An 8,251-nucleotide genomic window follows, 5' to 3' on the forward strand; every position below is an offset into this window, starting at 1 on the left:
CTGTTAGGACGGGACGGTGTCCATCCCACCCGGGAAGGTGCTGCTCTCATTTCTTGTAGTATAGGTCATAGTCTCAGAACAGCACTAGTTAACAAGTGACTGTCTAGAGCCAAGGCCAGGGAGCAGACAGACAGGCTAAACCGACCGTCTGCTAGCTGCACAGAGTCGTCACTCAGGATCCACCATATTGAGACTGTGTCTGTCCCCCGAGCAAAACCAAAATATAGGAATTATCAGAAAGTCTGTTTAAGTAACCTGATTAACATTAAATTAAATAGGACTGAACGCACAGCCAGCACCTCTGATCTAAAAATAGGATTGTTGAATATTAGATCTCTCACGCCAAAAGCGCTGACTATAAACGAAATTATTACCGACCAGGAGTTTAATATAATGTGTTTGACAGAAACGTGGATTAAATCGAATGAATATGTAGCATTAAATGAGGCGAGTCCTCCTGGGTATAGTTACATACACCAACCCCGTCTAAATGGCAGAGGAGGCGGAGTAGCAGCTATTTATAATAATAATCTAAACGTCACACAAAAGACTAAACACAAATGTAAAACATTTGAAGTTCTCTACACCAACATAAAATATTCAGTGTCTGAAAGCAGGTCAAGTCAGTTAATTCCACTAATTATTATTTATAGACCCCAGGGCCCTACTCTGATTTTCTGATAGAATTTGCAGATTTCATTACAAATCTAGCTACTTCTTTAGACAAAGCATTAATTGTTGGAGACTTTAATATTCATTTTGATAATCAGGAAGACTCCTTAAGAGCAGCAGTTGTGTCCATTCTAGATTCAGTCGGAATTAATCAGAATGTTATAGGACCCACTCATAGTGGTGGACACACTCTCGACTTGTTGTTAACATTTGGATTAAAAATAAAAAACTTAGTCATAATTCCACAGTCTGAAGCTATTTCAGACCATTATCTAATCTCGTTTAAAATTTGCCTTAGTCATTGCATTTCTACGTCACCACGTTACCGTGTTAAGCATACTTTCACGTCAGCTACAGCAGCGCGTTTTATTAATAATCTTCCGATATTACGATATTAGATAGATCTCCGTCAGACCCCGCAGAGCTCGACTGGGCCACTGAACATCTAGAAACAACGTTACGTTACACTCTAGATGATGTAGCTCCCCTTAAGACCAAAATGATCAGGGAGAAAAAATTAGCACAGTGGTATAATGATCATACGCGCACCTTAAAACAGAACACTCGAAAACTAGAACGTAAATGGCGTCAAACAAAATTAACAGTATTTCAAATAGCATGGAAGGAGAGCCTCCTAAATTATAGAAAATCTCTTAGTGCTGCCAGATCAGCATATTTCTCCACCCTCATAGAAAATAACAAGCATAATCCTAGATTTTTATTCAGCACGGTAGCAAAATTAACAGGGAATAAAAGCACTGCTAACATGCACACCATCAATAGGTAGTAATGATTTCATGAACTTTTTTAATAATAAAATTGAAAACATCAGGCAAGAAATCCAGACGGTTAATATAAATCCAAATTATTTTACAAGTAACCCTGTAGACAGCAGTGTCATTATAGCAGACAATCAATTACAAAGCTTCACTACTATTCATGAGAGTGACTTAATTTCATTAATCTCCTCATCAAAATCATCAACCTGTATTCTCGATCCCTTGCCTACTAGTTTCTTTAAACAGATAGCTCCAGAGGTAATCAAACCTGTTTTAAAAATAATTAACTCTTCCATTAGCACTGGTTATGTACCAAATCCTTCAAACTGGCAGTTATCCACCCCTTATTAAGAAACCTGACCTTGACCCATGTCAGTTGTCCAACTACAGACCGATATCAAATCTCCCCTTTATATCCAAAATTTTAGAAAAGGTTGTAGCACAGCAGTTATGCTCACATCTGCTTATGAATAACATTTTGAAATGTATCAGTCAGGATTTCGGCCTCATCATAGCACAGAGACGGCGCTAGTTAAGGTGGTAAATGACCTGTTATTGGCCTCTGATCAGGGTTTTGTCTCCTTACTTGTTTTGCTCGACCTTAGTGCAGCTTTTGACACCATTGATCACACTATACTGCTTGCTAGACTTGAGAATGTTGTAGGAATAAAGGAACAGCTCTCTCTTGGCTCAGGTCTTATTTGACTGATCGCTATCAGTTTGTGGATGTAAATGGTGAGTTCTCCACGCTCTATGAGGTAAAGTTTGGTGTTCCTCAAGGATCTGTCTTAGGCCCACTGCTTTTCTCTTTATATATGCTGCCTCTTGGTGAAATTATTCATAAACATGGGATTCGCTTCCATTGCTATGCTGATGACACACAGCTGTATATTTCAGCAAAGCCAGATGAGAGAGATCAGCTTAACAATGTTGAGAAGTGTGTAAAGGACATTAGACAGTGGATGCTTAATAACTTTCTTCTGCTCAACTCAGATAAGACGGAAGTACTTTTACTAGGACCACATGCAGCTAGAAGTAAACTTTCCGATTACGTAGCATCTCTGGATGGTGTTTCTGTTTCAGCATGTACGGCTGTCAAAGACCTTGGTGTGATTATTGACCCGAGTCTTTCCTTTGAGTCTCACGTGAATAATATCACCAGAATCGCCTTCTTTCACCTTAGAAATATTGCTAAGATTAGAAATATGATGTCGTTACAGGATGCAGAAAAACTGGTTCATGCTTTTGTTACTTCTAGATTAGACTACTGTAACGCTTTACTGTCTGGGTGTGCGAGTAAGTGCATAAATAAGCTTCAGTTAGTCCAGAATGCAGCAGCAAGGGTCCTCACTAGATCTAGGAAATATGACCACATCACCCCTGTTTTAATCAGTCTACACTGGCTCCCAATCAAATCTCGCATTGATTATAAAATATTACTACTGACGTATAAAGCACTCAATGGTCTCGCACCGCAGTATCTGAGTGAACTTCTGTACCAGTATGATCCTCCACGCCTACTTAGATCAAAAGGTGCTGGCTATCTGTTGGTTCCTCAAATAATGAAGACTACAGCAGGGGGCAGATCTTTCTCTTATAAAGCCCCACAGTTATGGAACAGCCTTCCAATCAGTGTTCGGGACTCAGACACAGTCTCAGTGTTCAAGTCGAGGTTGAAAACGTATTTATTTAGTCAAGCCTTTTATCAGTAGATTTCTCTTAGGTAAAGGCACAGATCTGGAGGGAACATGGATATAGAGTGTTTGGTGAACTGGTATATTTGTATGCTGTCGCCCCTCACATTCACACGTTCACTCAGGTTTGTTGACGGTGGTGTGGTGGGTCGTCTCTTATCCCAGAGATCCCTCATGTCTGTGTTACCTTCTGGTTCTCCCTTTTAGTTATGCTGCCATAGCGAGTCTTGCCGGAGTCCAAACTGCACAGTGACATTAACTTTCATACACCAATAGTTACACTTAATAATCCATATCCTTCTCTTCCGTCACCCTCTCTCTCTCTCTCTCTCTCTCTCTCTCTCTCTCTCTCTCTCTCTCTCTCTCTCTCGGTCGAGTTAAACATGCTCCTGAGGCTCCAGTGACCAGTGTTCCTGCCCCTCTCCTCCTTGGATCTTCACACTTCTGTGCAGCTCGGGACGGTCTCTTAATTCCGGAGTAGAACGGGTGCTTTGAGGACGGATTGGACTGTAGTTGGTGTCGGCGGTCTGCTGCACTGACTCGGGAGTGCAGTTTGCTTCTGATCATCATCACTGTACCCCACAACATTGTATAAATGGACATTTGGTGCAACCCAGATGAGGATGGGTTCCCTCTTGAGTCTGGTTCCTCTCAAGGTTTCTTCCTTATGCCATCTCGGGGAGTTTTTCCTTGCCACAGTTGCTCATCAGGGACAAACATACTTACAAAGAACATATTTATGTTTAATCACCACATTATCTGTGTAAAGCTGCTTTGAGACAATGTTCATTGTTAAAAGCGCTATACAAATAAAAATGAATTGAATTGAATTGAATAAGTATTCACAGCTTTTGCTCAATACTTTGTTGAAGCACCAATTTTTTGAGTTTGATGCTACAAGCTTGGCACACCTACATTTGGGCAGTTTCTCACATTCTTCCTTGCAGAACCTCTCAAGGTCCATCAGGTTGAATAGGGAGTGTCGGTTTACAGCCATTTTCTATTCTCTCCAGAGATGTTCATTCAGGTTCAAGTCTGGGCCACATAAAGACATTCTCAGAGTTGTTCTGTAATTTATATTTCTGTATTATATGTATGTAAATGTATTGTCCTGTAATTTATAGGTATTGTGTATGTATTATACGCATATACAGAGAGCCCAAAAACTCTTTACTTTAACTTGAGTAAAAAGGTGTAGTGAGTACTTCAACTCTTACTGGAGTCTTTTAAAACATGAGTATCTGTACGTCTACTTAAGTAAACGATGTGTATACTTTTGCCACCTCTGACCACTGAGCAAAAAGTCACTGGACCTAATGAACCAACATGGCTTCCTTTCCATAGTTCAACACCATGTAATTCTGTCTGTATTGATACCTTACTGCAAAACTTACTCATTACAAGTTATGTCACCAAGTATGTCCTGTATGACGAGTAAAATGTAGAGTGTGTGATTTGAACAGTACTTGAGTATTTTACTTATATTAAATGTAGGCCAAACAAGTCCTTTAAAAAAGCCAAAGTAATAAAGCAATTTTCAAACAGGTATCTTAAATTAGCAAATAAATGTACAGTTTAATGTCACAAAGTAGACAAACTATTAGTATTCGATGGACAAATAAAAATAAAGTAACTAATCTTAGATAAAGTAAAACCAACTGTTTAGAGCTGACTGATTCAATACACCTCCCAGTCTCAGAGATGGTCACTATTGTTATTCAACTTAAACAAAAGCTGCTTTTTCAACAGAGGTGCAGAATGTAATCGCTAAATGTCATTGTCAATAAAAATTTAGTGGAGTAAAAGTACATATATTGAATCACAATTGTAGTTGAATTGAGTGTACAGTGCCGATTCAGCACAGTGGAGACCTGCAGTTGGCTCGGGGTGGCACTTCTGAGCAGTAACCCAACACCTTAACCACCAAGTTACCACTCCACCTCTGAGCAAACAGTCACCCCTGAGCAAACAGATCCAACATGGCTCCCTTTCCATACTTCAACACCTAATTACGTATGTAATTCTGTCTGGACTGGGGCTAATTGGAACTAACTTCATCACAACCTAAAAAGCAACCTTGGCGCGATCGGCAGGAATTTGGCAGGCTGCATTTTGATGTATCGATTGACTTGACCTTAAAGGGGACTGGTAAATGGAAAACAGTTATTGCAGGAGAGGATGAATGGGAGTTGTTACTATCTGCAGGTGTTGTAGTCCAGAGTGAAGACGAGATGACTCATGACCACAATACTAATTTTTGAATACATAAAAGAGCAATAGAAGTCAAGAAGCTTTTATTGTCATTTCAACCATATATAGCTGACGCATTACACAGTGAAAAGAAACAACGTTCCTCCTGAACCCTGGTGCTTCATAAAACAACAATCACAGAACACACAGGGCAAAGGACCAGTGTCCTCGCCACATAAAGTGCAATAGAATAGAATACTCAGCTTAGAGCTAGAGGAACTTGTTAAGAAAGTCCACTGATTCCCTTCATCCAGGTATGGACCAATGATATCATCTGCTTTTTCAAGAATGTTATTCTGCAATGGAAAGAAAAGTCTACATGAAACACCACCATCTTAAATAGCAAAACTAATTTTGATAAATTTTACGTCACTGCAATAGAACCACCACACTGCTATTGATATTTGCTATAAAATACATCTTATTCACACTCAACGAAAAGAACACTTTAAAAGTAATTCTTACATTAACAAAAATATGGCCTGTTGTCCCGACCCTCCCTTCAAGAATATGGTTTGAGGTATGGCTATCGATTGCCACTAAGCCAGTTCTCTTCTAAAATACAAATTAAATGTTGTATTTTTTTTAAATTTTAGATTAAATTCGAGGTAAAAGTAAACAGTTTAATTCAGTATGTGTGCTTTGACAAGACAACATTATAGTACCATCTTGAACAGGTGAAAGATAGCATCCATGATCTGACCAAGTCACAAAAATATAAAAAAAATAAACAAACAAACAAATAATATGGTAAAAAGATCAAATTGTATATATTAATACAAAACTATATATGTATATGATACACATTTATGAAATGTACTAAAAATCATGTATTTTTATTTAACTCATCAGGAAGTTCCTGGTTTTCCAGAAGAGACTGAAAGCTGCTCATATACAGGGAATATGGCCCAATTTCCCCATTTCAGGTATCAGAACTTAACTTTCCCGAAATCAAAAAGGTGTAGAATTAAATGGGTACAGAAAATAAACTAAGCATTATATTTCACCTCTCTTGATAGGTAAGCTATATGTAATATATCAGTTGAAATTGATACATAAAGTTGTCAGTTGAAAAAGTGTATTACTAAAACACAATAAGTATCATTTGTGTATTTGAACATCATATTTTTAACTATATATAGTTAGACAAAGAGTTTAAAAATTTTCCCTGGAACCTCACCTAAGAAAGGAATAAGGAAAACATTCAAAATATATTAAGTCTCAGGAAGCCCTAAAGAGAAAAAAAAGTTACACACAGGAAGAATATAATTTTTCATGCTTACCATTCATTTTGTTTGTAATGAGTTGTTCCTTGTTTTGTTCCTGAAAAAATTACACAAATTTTAATTTAAAATTGTACGCCTGACCTGGTAAATGCACATATTACAATGAAAATAACATTATTATGAACAAGTTGGGTACTACTGACACTGGGTTCTTACACCTTTCCCAGTCAAAATCAAGCACTTTATTGCTCTGAGAGCAGCACATATACACTATTAATAGTGCAGTAATAAAAGCATATTGAGTAAAATCAGATGTTTTGAATTTGAACAAAACTTTTAAAATTGTACTTAATTAATATTTGAGCTTTGAATGTGGAGAAAGTGAATTGCTTTGAATACTTTCCGGATACACTGTATATTTTTAGAGATCTATTGCTACTAGTTTGTCATTTTATGTTTTACAATTAGACCTAAATGATATGAAGTGGTTTATAGCAATTTCAAGCCAGAATTACATGAAATCAGCCATCAGTGTTTTTGCACACCCTAAACGATGATGTTATAAGGACATAACCACATGCAAATGATTTTACAAAGGAAATAAAAAAAAAATGATCACAAGGAAGAGGAGGATTAAAAAAACATCGCGTTAAATGTTTTATTGGTGATTATTGGATAAAAAAAAAAAACATGAGAGATGAGTATAAGATTTGCAACAGGAAAAGGAGGGTTAGAAATAAGAACTAAAGATACCTGAAGACCAGATACCTGTGACTTTTCATGGGGGTCAGGAGTGCCAGAACTCCACCAAGTAGATCAGCCTTTTAGTTACTAACATTCAATTAAATGGAGTCTTCATTCACAACCCCATACATTTTAAAATCTCCTAAAATACCAATTCCCTCTTTTGAGCGAACAATGATTTAAAATGAGATTTTTCTCTTTGTCACATAATGTTGTTTCATTGATGTACATGCCTTTCTAAATATGGAGTGAGGGAATCATGCTCTGACTCATTTTACTCCATAGATTCATTACTGTAACTAGTGGTGAACATGGGAACTGCAACATGTAGCCCAATAAACATTTTTAGTAAATGAGGTGCAATGGTCAGGACGTTGGACGGCAGGATTTCCAATGCTTTTGTGTCTACATCAAATTGGCCTAGTTAAAAATTATATATAAATAAATCCCAAAAATATATAGTCCTTAGGTTAATGTATGTCTCTATATGTTTTATAGGAAATGCCTCATAACTATAATTTGTGTGGTGTTAATAGATAAACACCATTAATATTATTCTCACTGCAAGCAATAACGCACAAAAACCCTACAGTAGATGGCACTAGTGTTCAACACTTGTATATCTAATCTTCCATATCTTAAATACATTGGGGTAAAAATGAGCATATGTATTATTTGCAACTGACTAGACATCCCTTTTCCCAGTGAAAGAAAAAAGGTCACTGTAAAACTAACCGTTCAATACTATGTCATATGACTCATGACATATATACTATATGACGTGGCTTAGAATAGCCATGAAGAGCTGCTCACATCGTGAAGCACCAAATGATCAGTTCATAGCAATAAGATATGATTAGCATTGACCCTGGTATGAGCGTTCTCG

This window comes from Silurus meridionalis, chromosome 23 (genome assembly GCF_014805685.1).
Source record: "Silurus meridionalis isolate SWU-2019-XX chromosome 23, ASM1480568v1, whole genome shotgun sequence".
NCBI lineage: Eukaryota > Metazoa > Chordata > Actinopteri > Siluriformes > Siluridae > Silurus > Silurus meridionalis.